General features: G+C 44.1%; 1 long non-coding RNA gene across 1 annotated transcript in view; it reads right to left on the bottom strand.

Moving 5' to 3' along the window:
- Nucleotides 1-7,876: 7,876 nt before the first annotated feature.
- The window catches only part of LOC127293678 (uncharacterized), a 30,822-nt gene continuing 21,220 nt past the window's right edge, over nt 7,877-17,478 (bottom strand). The window contains exon 3 of the long non-coding RNA XR_007846028.1: nt 7,877-8,180. This is a non-coding gene — a long non-coding RNA (uncharacterized lncRNA). The remainder of the gene's footprint in view (nt 8,181-17,478) is intronic.

Below are 17,478 nucleotides of genomic sequence, written 5' to 3'. Positions count from 1 at the left end.
GGCAGTTTCCGATTGTAGGCAATCGGCTCATTCCTGAATCCCAGCAGTGTCTGAAGAAGGGGCAGTCCCAGTGCCTATCCACGTCGTCTTGCTCCCTCGGCTTCTCCTTGGCGTGGCGCTCATATCGCTCCTCGTCGTGATCATGCCGACGACGTCTCCTGTCGTCCCTAGCCAGCCGATCTTTGTCATCATCATCGCTGGATCGTCGGCGTTGGTCATACTGACTCACATACTTGTTGAGGAGGTGATCAGAGAGAGGTCGCTGATATCTTATGTTCTTCACTTCTCCCTCTGTGACGTAGCGCTTGCCGTTGTGGCGGAGCCGATCGCGTGGAGCGGCTTCCTCTGTGTCTTTGCTATGAGAGCAGCTGCCCTCATCTCCGTCCTTACCAGAGTGGTGCCCAGGTCCCACCATGTTGATATTGCACGAGAAATCTGGCTGGCACCCTCCATGGCAAGTATACCATGTTAACGGCGGGGAAGGGTGTGTGTCGACCTTCATGGCGTACTGGTTGAAAATTAGCCGTCCTTTTTCTATCGCCATTTGGATCTGCTGACGCCACACCCTGCAGTCGTTGGTGGTGTGGGTGAACGTGTTATGCCACTTGCAGTATGGCTTTCCGTTCAGCTCCTGCACCGTGGGGATCTTGTGGCCTTCGGGTACCTTCAGCTGCTTCTCCGTGAGTAAGAGGTCGAAAATCTGCTCAGCTTTGGTCACGTTGAAGTCGAACCCTTTTGGAGGACCTTGTGGCTTGACCCACTTACAGGACACGGGGCTCGCCGTCTGAGTCCATTCAGCCACTGCTACCTCCTGATCTCCCATAGCACCTTCATCCTCGTCTGCCTCAACCAGGACCACCGCACGCTTGAATTTGTCCTGGTAAACATCTGGGTGGCGCTGTTCATATGCTGACAGCTTCTGTACCATGTGCGCCAATGAGGGGTAGTCTGCTTGGGAGGCCACGTCCTTGATCGATGATGAGAGCCCCACCACCGCCAACTCGACTGCTTCTTTTTCACTTACGTGAACCGAATAGCATCGGTTCCTAACGGTCCTGAAGCGCTGGATGTATTCTGACACTGTTTCCCCGCGCTTCTGTCGCACTTGTGCAAGATCGGCAATACCAGCCTCGGAAGCTTCTGAGTGATACTATAGGTGGAACTGCTCTTCCAACTGCTTCCAAGTCCGGACTGAGTTCGGTGGCAACGATGTGTACCATCCAAAAGCCGATCCTGTGAGGGACTGTGCGAAGAACCTCACACGCAGCTCGTCCGATGCTGAGATCGTGCCCAGCTGTGCCAAATATCGGCTCACATGCTCGATGGAGCTGGAACCATCCGATCCACTAAACTTTGTAAAGTCAGGGAGCCGATATTTGGGAGGTAGCGGAATCAATTCGTACCCGTTGGGGTACGGCTTGGTATAGCCGATTGTCCTCATTTTCGGCATCATGCCGAACTGGTCTTTCAGGATTGTACAAATCTCATCTGCGGTGATGGCTGAAGGCGTTGGACCCTGAAGATTCGCCGGGGTGGCATACTTGGCCATCCATGCTTGCTTTTCCAGTTCTGAGCCAACTGCAGGAGCTGAGCTCTGGAGGTTTGTCGGAGTGGCGTACTTAGCTAACCACGTTTGCTTCTCAAGATCTGCTCCCGACGTTCCTCCTGCTGTTCCAAAGGCCCCTGCTGTTGCAGCCTGGTTCGAGAGTGCCCAGTTACTGCAGTCTGGCACGTATGCGCACGTGTATCCGTGTGGGATCTCCTTGGGCGCCTCATGTAGGAATTGGTAGTCACTTGGGTCACCACCAATCTTGTAGACGACGTAGGCCGATGAGTTCGGCACCTCTGGTGCTGCCAACGCGAGCGGCAGCGGTGGACGGGAGTGGAGTGGCATCTCTCCTTGGTACGTCCCCAGAGCCGGTCCTGACGGAGAGTACCGATGGCTCATGATTTCCTGGATCACGCGAAGAGCGACACGCTCCAAAGTGTTCACCAGGCTCTCAGAATGGCGGTGCAGCGAATGAGCCACCATGAAGTTGATCTCCTGGCGCAGCGACCTGGTGCGTTCTTCTGATGGGGCGGACAGGTCCACTCCATTGAGCGCGCCTTCAGGTGAGAACCCCTTCCACCTGATGCCATGGGAGCGGGTTCTGTGGAAAGAGCCGATGAGGTCGGCTTCGAGGACTGCCTTAATCTCGTCGTGCTTCTTCTTGAGCTCGTCCGTCAGATCCTCGTATTTGACCGGAGTGCTTTCCGCCATCTCGGATGTAGATGGCGATACGGTGGATGTCGAAGATTGTCCCACCGGGCGTGCCAGAATGTGTTGCGGTCAGAAACCCACCGTCGAGCAACGACTGGCAACACCGTAGAGCCGGGAACAACTCAGGGCTGCGGCTGGCCCCAGTCCCTCAGAGCGACGGCCCGCAAAGCCTTCTGGTCACACGTCCGATGCTGTCGCAAGGGCGTGCCACCTGACCTATACCTGGTCAGGAAGGTGTTGGATGATGCCTCGCTTAGTTTCCTGCAGGGCATACACGTAAACGTTAAATACGAGCCTCGATCGGCTCTCAGGTTATCCTGTGAATCGGCTCGAAGAGCCGATCCACCCATGATTCGTCCAAGGTGTCCGAATATATGGTGGTCCTGCTTGATCAAGATAAAGCTAATGCGATCTACGACGATTTAGGGTTTTCACCGCATAATCGGATCATCCTACTCACGATTGGGCCTCGCGCTCGCGTACGGTGATCGTAAGCCGATCCTAGACAGGGCCTAAAAACCAACACGAGGTTGATCCCCGGAACATCCTGTCTAGGGCCAGCAAACTACACCCTACACGCCGCTGGATCCTCCAACCCTTTGTAAGGCCTAACTATTGCGGATATTAAACTAATCCTTGAAGAACAAGGAGCAACCGTAACGGATCGGATCTACTAAACAATGATCAAGCGGGGTGCCGCCCCTACACCTAAGATAGGTGTAAGGGCGGCTAGATGCATAAGGGTTGCACTATGACAGCATATGATACGAAGAACAATGCTAACCCTAACACATCTAAGATAACTACGTTGCTCTCCATCAAAAAGGCTTCAGTACGAGCAACGCATGAACAACGTGAATAAGCTTATGCTGCCTAGATCGCAAGATGCGATCTAGGCAGCATGGTGCTTACCGGAGAAACCCTCGAGATGAAGGAGTTGGCGATGCGCCGAGATTGATTGTGTTGAACGTTGGTTGTTGTTTATTCCATAAACCCTAGATACATATTTATAGTCCAGGGGACTTTCTAATTTAGGTGTGCACCAAACCGTGCACAGGTAAAACTCTAACTTCTAAACTAAGATGCGATCTAATATGTTACAGATACACGGGCGCACTAGCCCAAACTTTGCATATAAGGCCGATTCACGTATTTCTTCCGTATATAATCTTTAAGCCCATCTTGATCGCGGCCCACCTCTGACCCAGTCAAATTCCGGTGATAACACTCTCTACAGTTCTCCTCCTCTAGCCAAGCTGCCTCAAATCTAAACGGACGTGGGCCCCCTGTTCTTCTTCCCAGCCCATAGTCTTCATCTAGCTCAACAACAACATGCCGGTGGTCAGAATGTCTAGGCTCCTCGTTAATCACTCGAAAGCCCGGAAATCGCTCACACCACCCTTCCGTTGCCACCGCACGATCAAGTCTTTCTTTTATGTATGTAGAATGGTCACGGCTGTTATTTCTCCATGTGAAGGCATCACCCACAAAACCCAGATCATGCAATGCACACACCTCCAACGCCTCTTTAAACCGATCCATGCAAACTTGGGGCCGAGCCGCCCCTCCCACCTTCTCCCAGCCGTAGAGGATCTCATTGAAATCCCCTACACAGAGCCATGGAAGGTCATAGTGGTGTTTTATCGTCTTCAACAACTTCCACGTCGCCTCCTTCGCATCTGACTTCGGTTCTCCGTAGATCCCCGTGAACCTCCATTTAAAACCATCCGCTTCCGTAATTTCCGCATCAATGTGGTACCTTGATTTTAAACCTGCTTTAAGATTCACCGAACTACGCCAAAAAAGAGCAAGCCCACCACTTTGGCCTTCACAATCCTTTGCTACCATGTTTGTCAGCCCAAGCTTCCACCTCAGCCATTCTAGCCTCTTCCCATCCATCTTTGTCTCTGAAATGAACAAAATGTCGGGGTCCACCTTCTTCTGGAGATCCAGAAGACCACGAATAGCCGGGCCATTCCCCAAACCCCGGCCATTCCAACCTGCTATCCTCATTGATCCTTGCAAGGCTGTACCGACAGCCCCGCCTCAATATTTTGTTTTGCCACACCCCCTCCCTTTACTTTCTTTCCTTCTCTCTGGTCCTCTTCCTCAATCTCCATAGGTTCTGCGCCCCTTTTTTCTCCCACTTTCAGCAACATCTTGACTTGTTTCTCCCCTTTATTGTCTCCTTGTGCACTCCTCCCTTTCTTCTGAAATTTATGTTTAAATCTGCCATCTTTTTTCTCTTCCTTTTTTCCACAGGGAATTGCCCCCAAACCCTCTAGGTGACCACTACCACGCTTCTGCTCCTGATTGGCTACCATGTGAGCTCCATGTGTGTCATCCTGCATGAGCGTATCCACCACCATATTATTCTTCACTTGTTGTGCCCCAAGACTCTGTCCTTTCCCTACCTCCTCATCTTTGTTTTTTCCCTCCTCATTCTGGAACTCCAACCTTTTTTGTGTACCAGCTAGGTTGTGCTCCACTAGTGTCTTCATTGGGCTGGTAACCTCTTCGTTTTTATCTGATATTTTATTGTCATCTCCACCAGAGCTTGTCTCCTTACGCCACGAGCGACTATCATCCCAGACCCCCCACTTCTGTTCCCAAAACCAAAACCTTTTGGGTTCCTTTGGTTTCTGTTCTCCTCCCAAGAGGACCTCTCACCTTGGGTCTGTTTCTTTGGCATCATAGCACGAAGCCATCTGCCATATTGTTGTTTTTCCCCTCTTTTCAGTTTGATAGAGCAGTCTGTATATTCATGCCCAAGGACACCACATGTATAGCAGAATTCTGGGAGGTACTCATACTCAAAGGGACACCATTTGTCTGCATTACTCTCCCCCACTTGCACCATCAACCCTCTCAGTAGTGGAGCTGTGATATTCAGTTTAACTTTGACGCGCAGATATTCACCTACAGCAGTATCGTCGTCACCCACATCTACTCCCAAGAACTCACCCACTGCATCCCCCACCACCTCCCCTGTAGCTCTGTTCATTCTGCCCAAAGGTAATTTCAGCACCCTCACCCAAATCGGGATTGATTCAAAGGCATAATCGTCCCGAGCTTTGTTCGGATCAAAATCCTCCATCACCACCAGGTCATTATTGAACTTCCACAGACCACTTTCAAGAGCCTTCCTCTTCCCTGAAGCTTGCAAGAAAACAAACTGAAAAATGTTGGAGCCCAAATCCTTGCACTTCAATCCTTTGAGGGGACACCAGATTCTCCCCAATGAGGTTTGTAATCCCTCCACATTAGCAGGCCTCTCCGACAGCACCTTCCCTACTGCTTTGGCCTCATCCACCTGTTGCTTCCCAATCTCCGGCCCCAGCTTCACCCCCCTTTTTTCCGCCTCCGACAGCTTGGGATTCTTCAACAGCCCCTCCACTTTCTCCATCTCCGAACACAGATCGACCAAAGAAGGCACACCTAGAAAACCAGCTGAAGAATTTTACGATCACAAGGCTTGGGCACTTGCGAAAGGATTTTGGTGGATTAGGATTGGAAGCTCACAACGCTCACTGGAATGCCCGAAAGAAAGAGAGAGAGGAGAAAAGGTCTGCCCGAGCCGACGAGAGCCAGACGAGCGGAAACCCCAAGGAGGGCCGGTCGGAGACTTGGGACCGGGCCTGGCCGTGGAAGCAAGGACGGGGGCGGTCGGAGATGCGGAGACGGGAGCGCGCAGGAGGGGACCCTAAATCGCCGATCCGTAAAATACGGAAAACGTCACCTGAGGACGGAAATACCACGGAAAAAAGACTAGTCGCTACCACCGGAACTTAGAAAGCCGTCCACTCCCGCCACCGGAGGTTTAAGCAGAAGCCGGAGTTAATGCAAGGGGAAGGCCAGCAGTCATGTTCAGTGTTGACGTGTATAAAGTAGATTGCCTAGCCCTTTTCATCAGTTTGGATTTTTGGTTCAAGTGGCTAGTGCATGAAGCTTAACATGGTATCAGAGCTCCAGGTCTCGAGTTCAAATCCTGGCTTTCCCAATTTATTTTAAAAATTATCTCCTCTCCCCGCTGCTGTGTGGTCCCGGCCTTCCGCTGCCTCTTTGGCTCTCTACACGTGTTGACTTGTCTTCTCGTCTCCCCGTCACACGTGAGAGGGGGTGTTGACGTGTATAAAGTAGATTGTCTAGCCCTTTCCATCAGTTCAGACTTTTGGTTCAAGTGGCTAGTGCATGAAGCTTACCATTCAGAACCAGCGGCGAGTCAATGTGACGCAGTGGGCCCAGTAGGCCAAATATGTGTGATGTTTCTTTCTTTTGATATTGAAACCCTAGTTACATCTTTAACAAAGAGAGATCAAAGTATCAAACGAAGACCGGATTGGACTGAACCATGCCTCCTAACTAGCCTTGGGTAGCTTCGTTTGGGGCAGAACTCCACCATTGGTTTCATCAAGTCATACTAGCTATGTTCTCCTTTTGGATCTACTCATGTTCAGCATTGAGAGCTTATGATGAGTTGGATCTGTTGTACTCCAGTGAACTTCACTACTTTATGATTCTCGGAACTCTTGACGCCATCTTGAATTCTTGATTACAAAGGCAGATACTATGATTTTGGTATATAAACTTCACATATATAAGCTTAATCGTTATTCCTATGTGCAAGAATCATGACGAATGTGCTACTTACTAGTACAATAGGAATGCACCTGTAAAACAGAGGATTGAAAACAAGATATTTTTACTAGTTATTTTAATTGTAAAAACACATAACTCAATTAAGATGTTCCAACGTTAACTAGATGGGTTCTGCCACTCAGAAATATATTGTACTTTAGTGAATGCTAATTTCCTATATTTTTCCTTTAAATGGCATTTGAAAGTATTCTCCCGACGATTTCAGCTTAGCTGCCTTCATTCGTTAAGTTTTTTTTTTGAGATGTCCTTCATTCGTTAAGTTAAAGCAACACAAGTGCATTTTGTTCTAAACGCCTAAACGGTTAGCCCATTTTCTAGCAAGTCCAGTTCATGGTTACTTCAGAAAATCTGCTCGGGTTGTTGAAGACAGGCCGGTAAAGGTTGTGGCTGCTCCTCCTACACAAAGATTGCTAGTACTAGTTATTATGATGGACGTCATCGATCAGAGTTTCCTTGGTAAGACTTAACACATGCCTATTTGAAAAATGGGCGTGGCTAGGGAGTGCGCGGTTACTGGTTTGCTCTACCCGATGCCCCCCTGTCTGAAAGGGAATATTTCCAGAAATAGTAAGTGGTCCCACGACCTGATAACGACAGCTACCGAAAATAGCATGATTTCACACTTGCTTTTGTTTAGGCGCGGGCACAAACAGCACAAAACAGCAACGAATCTGCCTTAACAAAAAAAACCCGAGGGACCGCTGAAAACTCCATTGCAGTGCCAGTTCGAAGAACAAAAATACATGCAATTACCCCAAACAAAAAAGTATCTAACCAAAACGGATCTAGTCCATCCTCTGCGCAAAATACCTGACTTGGATAAAGATACTTCTGCTCAACTACTAATCCAAATTTACTAGTAGAATAGATACTATACCAAGAACAACTTAGATGTAAAAATTCTTCTGGATCACCTAACCCCACTGCCCATCCCCATCCCAAGAAGATATGAGTGCATAGATGTAACAAAACGATCCAGGGATGGCAACAAAGCTAGCCAGATCTCATAGTAGAGCCATCACAAAGTAGGAAGAACTGATATGATATACGCTCTGGAGCAGGAAAAAAGATCCAGGATGTATAAAATGGTTTACTGTGAAAGCAATAAACAAAAGATCATCTTGTATTTCACAAAGTTCGTGAGATCCAAACTTTGTACCACCACTCACAACTGACATGTATGAGATCCTTCAGGTTATGCTCACTCCAATTGCAGGCGACATGAGTGCGCAGTGAAGTAGAAAGCCGAGTTTTTTATGAACTGTAAGAAAAATGACACAAACAAAGTTAGTAGCTGGTTTGTATTGTTTGCATGCAAATCTCAAGTAAGAGCATAATAACAGCCACAAATTTCTAGACTTGAAAACAAGCTCAAGCAAACTACATGCTATTTGCTGATATGAAAATGTGCTTGCTTCTTTGTCTTGTATATTAAGCTTCTATACTAAATGTACTATTTCATAAACATGGAAATGTTCTATGTGTTGCAGGTACGGATTTCACCAATCATACAGCTCGACTAGACCTAAAATTTACATACTATCTATAGAAAAATACATATAAGAAGGCACGAAAAGAAATTGTGTTCATGAGCATAAATTTGTCACCATTATTAATTTATTATGGATATGAACATGCATGATTATACATTCCTGGAAGCAATATATACTGATGGTTATGAAAATAAAACAAAAATTACATCTAACAAATTGGTAAACAGCATGTAACAAATGTTCCTAGGAAATATTCCCAGCAAAAAAATACATCGTATTGCCTAAAATATACATCCCAACAAAAAAAATATACATCCTATAGCCTAAAATATACATCCTCTTCTGCCTACAATATCCCAATGTGCATACTAGTAGGGAACATGATGTATTTATTATCTAACTCACTGGTGGAAAAAGGGCCATTGGTCGCGGTTCGCAACTGCCATTAGTCGCGGTTGCGCAACCGCGACCAACTAAGCGCGACTAAACCCCCCCTTTAGTCGCGGTTGCTTACGAACCGCGACTAAAGGCCCGTCCACGTGGGCGCCAGGCGACCGTCGGGGCGGAGGACCTTTAGTCGCGGTTCTCCTGGCCAACCGCGACTAAAGGCCGCCGCAGGTTTAGGGTTTTAGCCCCCCCCCCCCCCCAAAACCTGTTTTCTTTTTAATTTGTATTGTTTTATTTCTTTTGTGTTTAATTTTAATTTTGAAGGAGTTTCACATATTCTACGGTACTACATACATGCATATGAATGTACACTTTCAAACAAATTTGAAATTAGAACCAAAGAGAATTCAAGAGGAATATACAATATATATTCAATATCGGATGACCAACATATACAATTTTGAACAAGTTTCCATACATAATTTAGTGCATATGAAGTTCTACGTCCTCTTGATACGTCTCCGACGTATCGATAATTTCTTATGTTCCATGCTACATTATTGATGATATCTACATGTTTTATACACATTATATGTCGTATTTATGCATTTTCCGGCACTAACATATTAACAAGATGCCGAAGAGCCGATTCTTTGTTTTACGCTGTTTTTGGTTTCAGAAATCCTAGTAACGAAATATTCTCGGAATTGGACGAAATCACCGCCCAGGGTCCTATTTTGCCACGAAGCGTCCAGACGACCAACGGAGAGTCGCAGTGGGGCCACGAGGTGGCGACACACCAGGGCGGCGAGGCCCAGGCCCTGGCCGCGCCGACCTATGGTGTGGGCCCCTCGTGCCGCCTCTTTACCTGCCCTTCCGCCTACAAATAGCCTCCGTCGCGAAACCCCCAGTACCGAGAGCCACGATACGGAAAACCTTACTGAGGCGCCGCCGCCGCCAATCCCATCTCGGGGGATTCAGGAGATCGCCTCCGGCACCCTGCCGGAGAGTGGATTCATCTCCCGGAGGACTCTTCACCGCCATGGTCGCCTCCGGAGTGATGAGTGAGTAGTTCACCCCTGGACTATGGGTCCATAGCAGTAGCTAGATGGTTGTCTTCTCCTCATTGTGCTTCATTGTTGGATCTTGTGAGCTGCCTAACATGATCAAGATCATCTATCTGTAATTCTATATGTTGTGTTTGTCGGGATCCGATGGATAGAGAATACTATGTTATGTTAATTATCAAGTTATTACCTATGTGTTGTTTATGATCTTGCATGCTCTCCGTTATTAGTAGAGGCTCTGGCCAAGTTTTTGCTCTTAACTCCAAGAGGGAGTATTTATGCTCGATAGTGGGTTCATGCCTCCATTAAATGCAGGACGATGTGAGAAAGTTCTAAGGTTGTGGATGTGCTGTTGCCACTAGGGACAAAACATTGATGCTATGTCCGAGGATGTAGTTATTGATTACATTACGCACCATACTTAATGCAATTGTCGGTTGTTTTGCAACTTAATACTGGAAGGGGTTCAGATGATAACCTGAAGGTGGACTTTTTAGGCATAGATGCATGCTGGATGGCAGTCTATGTACTTTGTCGTGATGCCCAATTAAATCTCACTATATTTATCATATCATGTATGTGCATTGTTATGCCCTCTCTATTTGTCAATTGCCCGACTGTAATTTGTTCACCGAACATGCTTTTATCTTATGGGAGAGACACCTCTAGTGAACTGTGGACCCCGGTCCTATTCTTTACATATGAAATACAATCTACTGCAATACTTGTTCTTTACTGTTCTCTACAAACAATCATCTTCCACACAATACGGTTAATCCTTTGTTACAGCAAGCCGGTGAGATTGACAACCTCATTGTTTCGTTGGGGCAAAGTACTTTGGTTGTGTTGTGCAGGTTCCACGTTGGCGCCGGAATCCCTGGTGTTGCGCCGCACTACATCTCGCCGCCATCAACCTTCGACGTGCTTCTTGACTCCTACTGGTTCGATTAAACCTTGGTTTCTTACTGAGGGAAACTTGCTACTGTGCGCATCACACCTTCCTCTTGGGGTTCCCAACGGACGTGTCAACTACACGCATCAAGCAAATTTCTGGCGCCGTTACCGGGGAACTGAAGAAAGTTACACCACAAAGATTTCTAACTCCCACGTCAACTAGACGCCAGCATAAATTTCTGGCGCCGTTGCCGGGGAGATCAAGACACGCTGCAAGGGGAGTCTCCACTTCTCAATCTCTTTACTTTGTTTTTGTCTTGCTTTATTTTATTTACTACTTTTTTTGTTGCATTATATCAAAACACAAAAAAATTAGTTGCTAGATTTACTTTATTTACTATCTTGCACTCTATATCAAAAACACAAAAAATTAGTTACTTGCATTTACTTTATCTAGTTTGCTTTATCTACTACTGCTAAAATGGCCACCCCTGAAAACACTAAGTTGTGTGACTTCACAAACATAAATAATAATGATTTCCTATGCACACCTATTGCTCCACCTGCTACTACAGCAGAATTCTTTGAAATTAAACCTGCTTTACTGAATCTTGTTATGCGAGAGCAATTTTCTGGTGTTAGTTCTGATGATGCTGCTGCCCATCTTAATAATTTTTTTGAACTATGTGAAATGCAAAAGTATAAGGATGTAGATGGTGATATTATTAAATTAAAATTGTTCCCTTTCTCATTAAGAGGAAAAGCTAAAGATTGGTTGCTATCTCTGCCTAAGAATAGTATTGATTCCTGGACTAAATGCAAGGATGCTTTTATTGGTAGATATTATCCCCCTGCTAAAATTATATCTTTGAGAAGTAGCATAATGAATTTTAAACAATTGGATAATGAACATGTTGCTCAAGCTTGGGAAAGAATGAAATTTTTGGTAAAAAATTGCCCAACCCATGGACTGACTACTTGGATGATCATGCAAACCTTCTATGCAGGACTAAATTTTTCTTCGCGGAATTTATTGGATTCAGCTGCTGGAGGTACCTTTATGTCCATCACTTTGGGGGCGGCTACAAAGCTTCTTGATGATATGATGATAAATTACTCTGAATGGCACACGGAAAGAGCTCCACAAGGTAAGAAGGTAAATTCTATCGAAGAAACCTCTTCCTTGAGTTATAAGATTGATGCTATTATGTCTATGCTTGTGAATGATAGGACTAATGTTGATCCTAATAATGTTCCGTTAGCTTCATTGGTTGCCCAAGAAGAACATGTTGATGTGAATTTCATTAAAAACAATAATTTCAACAACAATGCTTATCGGAACAATTCTAGTAATAACTATAGGCCATATCCTTATAATAATGGTAACGGTTATGGTAATTCTTATGGGAATTCTTACAACAATAATAGGAACACACCCCCTGGACTTGAAGCTATGCTTAAAGAATTTATTAGTACACAAACTGCTTTTAACAAATCTGTTGAGGAAAAGCTTGATAAAATTGATATTCTTGCTTCTAGAGTTGATAGACCTGCCTCTGATGTTGATCTTTTGAAATCGAAAGTTATGCCTAACAGGGATATTGAAAATAAAATTGTTACTACAGCAAATGCCATCCAAGTTAGAATTAATGAGAATATAAGATTGATGGCTGAATTGCGTGCTAGGTGGGATAGAGAAGAAAATGAAAAACTAGCTAAAGAGAGTAATGTAGCTAAAGTTTGGACTATTACCACCACTAGTAATGCTAATGCTCCACATGTCGCTGCACCTCCTACTAATAATGGTAAAATAATTGGTGTTGGCAATGCCTCTACTCCTAGTGCAAAGCGTGCAAAACTGCCGGAAACTGCTAAAACTGCTGAAACTGGCTGTGATAAAACTGCTGAAATTTTTTCCAACATTGGGGATGATGATCCCATTGCTGTAGCTCATAATGATTTAGATTTTGATGATTGTCACATCTCTGAAGTTATTAAGTTCTTACAAAAACTTGCTAAGAGTCCTAATGCTAGTGCTATAAATTTGGCATTTACAAAACATATTACAAATGCTCTCATAAAAGCTAGAGAAGAGAAACTAAAACTTGAAACCTCTATTCCTAGGAAGTTAGAAGATGGTTGGGAGCCCATCATTAAAATGAGGGTCAATGATTTTGATTGTAATGCTTTATGTGATCTTGGTGCAAGTATTTCTGTTATGCCTAAGAAAGTCTATGATATGCTTGACTTGCCACCATTGAAAAATTGTTATTTGGATGTTAATCTCGCTGATAATGCTAAAAATAAACCTTTGGGGAGAGTTGATAATGTTCATATTATGGTTAACAATAACCTTGTCCCCGTTGATTTTGTTGTCTTGGATATTGAATGCAATGCATCTTGCCCCATTATATTGGGAAGACCTTTTCTTCGAACTGTTGGTGCTACTATTGATATTTAGGAAGGTAATATTAAATATCAATTTCCTCTCAAGAAAGGTATGGAACACTTCCCTAGAAAAAGAATGAAGTTACCTTTTGATTCTATTATTAGAGCAAATTATGATGTTGATGCTTCATCTCTTGATAATACTTGATTTACACTTTCTGCGCCTAGCTGAAAGGCGTTAAAGAAAAGCGCTTATGGGAGACAACCCATGTTTTTACTACAGTATTTTTGTTTTGAATTTGAGTCTTGGAAGTTGTTTACTACTGTAGTAACCTCTGCTTATCTTAGTTTTATGTTTTGTTGTGCCAAGTAAAGTCTTTGATAGTAAGGTTCATACTAGATTTGGATTACTGCGCAGAAACAGATTTCTTTGCTGTCACGAATCTGGGCCTAATTCTCTCTAGGTAACTCAGAAAATTATGCCAATTTACGTGAGTGATCCTCAGATATGTACGCAACTTTCAGTCAATTTGGGCATTTTCATTTGAGCAAGTATGGTTCCTTAATAAAATCCATCTTTACGGACTGTTCTGTTTTGACAGATTCTGCCTTTTATTTTGCATTGCCTCTTTTGCTATGTTGGATGAATTTCTTTGATCCATTAATGTCCAGTAGCTTTATGCAATGTCCAGAAGTGTTAAGAATGATTGTGTCACCTCTGAACATGTTAATTTTTATTGTGCACTAACCCTCTAATGAGTTGTTTCGAGTTTGGTGTGGAGGAAGTTTTCAAGGATCAAGAGAGGAGTATGATACAATATGATCAAGGAGAGTGAAAGCTCTAAGCTTGGGGATGTCCCGATGGTTCACCCCTGCATATATTAAGAAGACTCAAGCGTCTAAGCTTGGGGATGCCCAAGGCATCCCCTTCTTCATCGACAACATTATCAGGTTCCTCCCCTGAAACTATATTTTTATTCAGTCACATCTTATGTACTTTGCTTGGAGTGTCGGTTTGTTTTTGTTTTTGTTTTTGTTTTTGTTTGAATAAATGGATCCTAGCATTCACTGTGTGGGAGAGAGACACGCTCCGCTGTTGCATATGGACAAATATGTCCTTAGGCTTTACTCATAGTATTCATGGCGAAGGTTGAATCTTCTTCGTTAAATTGTTATATGGTTGGAATCGGGAAATGCTACATGTAGTAATTCTAAAATGTCTTGAATAATTTGATGCTTGGAAATTGTTGTCCTCATGTTTAAGCTCTTGCATCATATACTTTGCACCCATTAATGAAGAAACACATAGAGCTTGCTAATTTGGTTTGCATATTTGGTCTCTCTAAAGTCTAGATAATATCTAGTATTGAGTTTTGAACAACAAGAAAGACGGTGTAGAGTCTTATAATGTTTATAATATGTCTTTTATGTGAGTTTTGCTGCACCGTTCATCCTTGTGTTTGTTTCAAATAACCTTGCTAGCCTAAACCTTGTATCGAGAGGGAATACTTCTCATGCATCCAAAATCCTTGAGCCAACCACTATGCCATTTGTGTCCACCATATCTACCTACTACATGGTATTTCTACGCCATTCCAAAGTAAATTGCTTGAGTGCTACCTTTAAAATTCCATCATTCGCCTTTACAATATATAGCTCATGGGACAAATAGCTTAAAAACTATTGTGGTATTGAATATGTACTTATGCACTTTATCTCTTATTAAGTTGCTTGTTGTGCGATAACCATGTTTCTGGGGACGCCATCAACTATTCTTTGTTGAATATCATGTGAGTTGCTATGCATGTCCGTCTTGTCTGAAGTAAGAGAGATCTACCACCTTAATGGTTGGAGCATACATATTGTTAGAGAAGAACATTGGGCCGCTAACTAAAGCCATGAATCATGGTGGAAGTTTCAGTTTTGGACATATATCCTCAATCTCATATGAGAACACTAATTGTTGCCACATGCTTATGCATTAAAGAGGAGTCCATTATCTGTTGTCCATGTTGTCCCGGTATGGATGTCTAAGTTGAGAATAATCAAAAGCGAGAAATCCAAAATGCGAGCTTTCTCCTTAGACCTTTGTACAAAGTGGCATGGAGGTACCCCATTGTGACACTTGGTTAAAACATGTGTATTGTGATGATCCGGTAGTCCAAGCTAATTAGGACAAGGTGCGGGCACTATTAGTATACTATGCATGAGGCTTGCAACTTGTAAGATATAATTTACATAACTCATATGCTTTATTACTACCGTTGACAAAATTGTTTCATGTTTTCAAAATAAAAGCTCTAGCACAAATATAGCAATCGATGCTTTCCTCTTTGAAGGACCATTCTTTTACTTTTATGTTGAGTCAGTTCACCTATTTCTCTCCACCTCAAGAAGCAAACACTTGTGTGAACTGTGCATTGATTCCTACATACTTGCATATTGCACTTATTATATTACTCTATGTTGACAAATATCCATGAGATATACATGTTATAAGTTGAAAGCAACCGCTGAAACTTAATCTTCCTTTGTGTTGCTTCAATACCTTTACTTTGATTTATTGCTTTATGAGTTAACTCTTATGCAAGACTTATTGATGCTTGTCTTGAAGTGCTATTCATGAAAAGTCTTTGCTTTATGATTCATTTGTTTACTCATGTCATTACCATTGTTTTGATCGCTGCATTCATTACATATGCTTACAATAGTATGATCAAGGTTATGATGGCATGTCACTTCAGAAATTATCTTTGTTATCGTTTGCCTGCTCGGGACGAGCAGAACTAAGCTTGGGGATGCTGATACGTCTCCGACGTATCGAGAATTTCTTATGTTCCATGCTACATTATTGATGATATCTACATGTTTTATACACATTATATGTCGTATTTATGCATTTTCCGGCACTAACATATTAACAAGATGCCGAAGAGCCAGTTGCTGTTTTCTGCTGTTTTTGGTGGACGAAATATTCTCGGAATTGGACGAAATCAACGCCCAGGGTCCTATTTTGCCACGAAGCTTCCAGAAGATCGAAGGGGAAAGGAAGTGGGGCCACGAGGCGCCGCCACACTAGGGCGGCGCGGCCCTTGTCTTGGCCGCGCCAGCCTGGCGTGTGGGGCCCTCGTGTGGCCCCCCGCGTTGCCCTTCCGCCTACTTAAAGCCTCCGTCGCGAAACCCCCAGTACCGAGAGTCACGATACGGAAAACCTTACTGAGGCGCCGCCGCCGCCAATCCCATCTCGGGAAATTCAGGAGATCGCCTCCGGCACCCTGCCGGAGAGGGGATTCATCTCCCGGAGGACTCTTCACCGCCGTGGTCGCCTCCGGAGTGATGAGTGAGTAGTTCACCCCTGGACTATGGGTCCAAGGCAGTAGCTAGATGGTTGTCTTCTCCTCATTGTGCTTCATTGTTGGATCTTGTGAGCTGCCTAACATGATCAAGATCATCTATCTGTAATTCTATATGTTGTGTTTGTCGGGATCCGATGGATAGAGAATACTATGTTATGTTAATTATCAAGTTATTACCTATGTGTTGTTTATGATCTTGCATGCTCTCCGTTATTAGTAGAGGCTCTGGCCAAGTTTTTACTCTTAACTCCAAGAGGGAGTATTTATGCTCGATAGTGGGTTCATGCCTCCATTAAATGCAGGACGTGTGAGAAAGTTCTAAGGTTGTGGATGTGCGTTGCCACTAGGGATAAAACATTGATGCTATGTCCGAGGATGTAGTTATTGATTACATTACGCACCATACTTAATGCAATTGTCTGTTGTTTTGCAACTTAATACTGGAAGGGGTTCGGATGATAACCTGAAGGTGGACTTTTTAGGCATAGATGCATGCTGGATGGCGGTCTATGTACTTTGTCGTAATTCCCAATTAAATCTCACTATATTTATCATATCATGTATGTGCATTGTTATGCCCTCTCTATTTGTCAATTGCCCGACTGTAATTTGTTCACCCAACATGCTTTTATCTTATGGGAGAGACACCTCTAGTGAAATGTGGACCCCGGTCTTATTCTTTACATCTGAAATACAATCTACTGCAATATTTGTTCTTTACTATTCTCTGCAAACAATCATCTTCCACACAATACGGTTAATCCTTTGTTACAGCAAGCCGGTGAGATTGACAACCTCACTGTTTCGTTGGGGCAAAGTACTTTGGTTGTGTTGTGCAGGTTCCACGTTGGCGCCGGAATCCCTGGTGTTGCGCCGCATTACATTCCGCCACCATCAACCTTCAACGTTCTTCTTGGCTCCTCCTGGTTCGATAAACCTTGGTTTCTTTCTGAGGGAAAACTTACTGCTGTGCG

The sequence above is a fragment of the Lolium perenne genome, chromosome 4, assembly GCF_019359855.2.
Source record: "Lolium perenne isolate Kyuss_39 chromosome 4, Kyuss_2.0, whole genome shotgun sequence".
NCBI lineage: Eukaryota > Viridiplantae > Streptophyta > Magnoliopsida > Poales > Poaceae > Lolium > Lolium perenne.
This window is presented reverse-complemented; position numbering and strand designations above follow the sequence as displayed.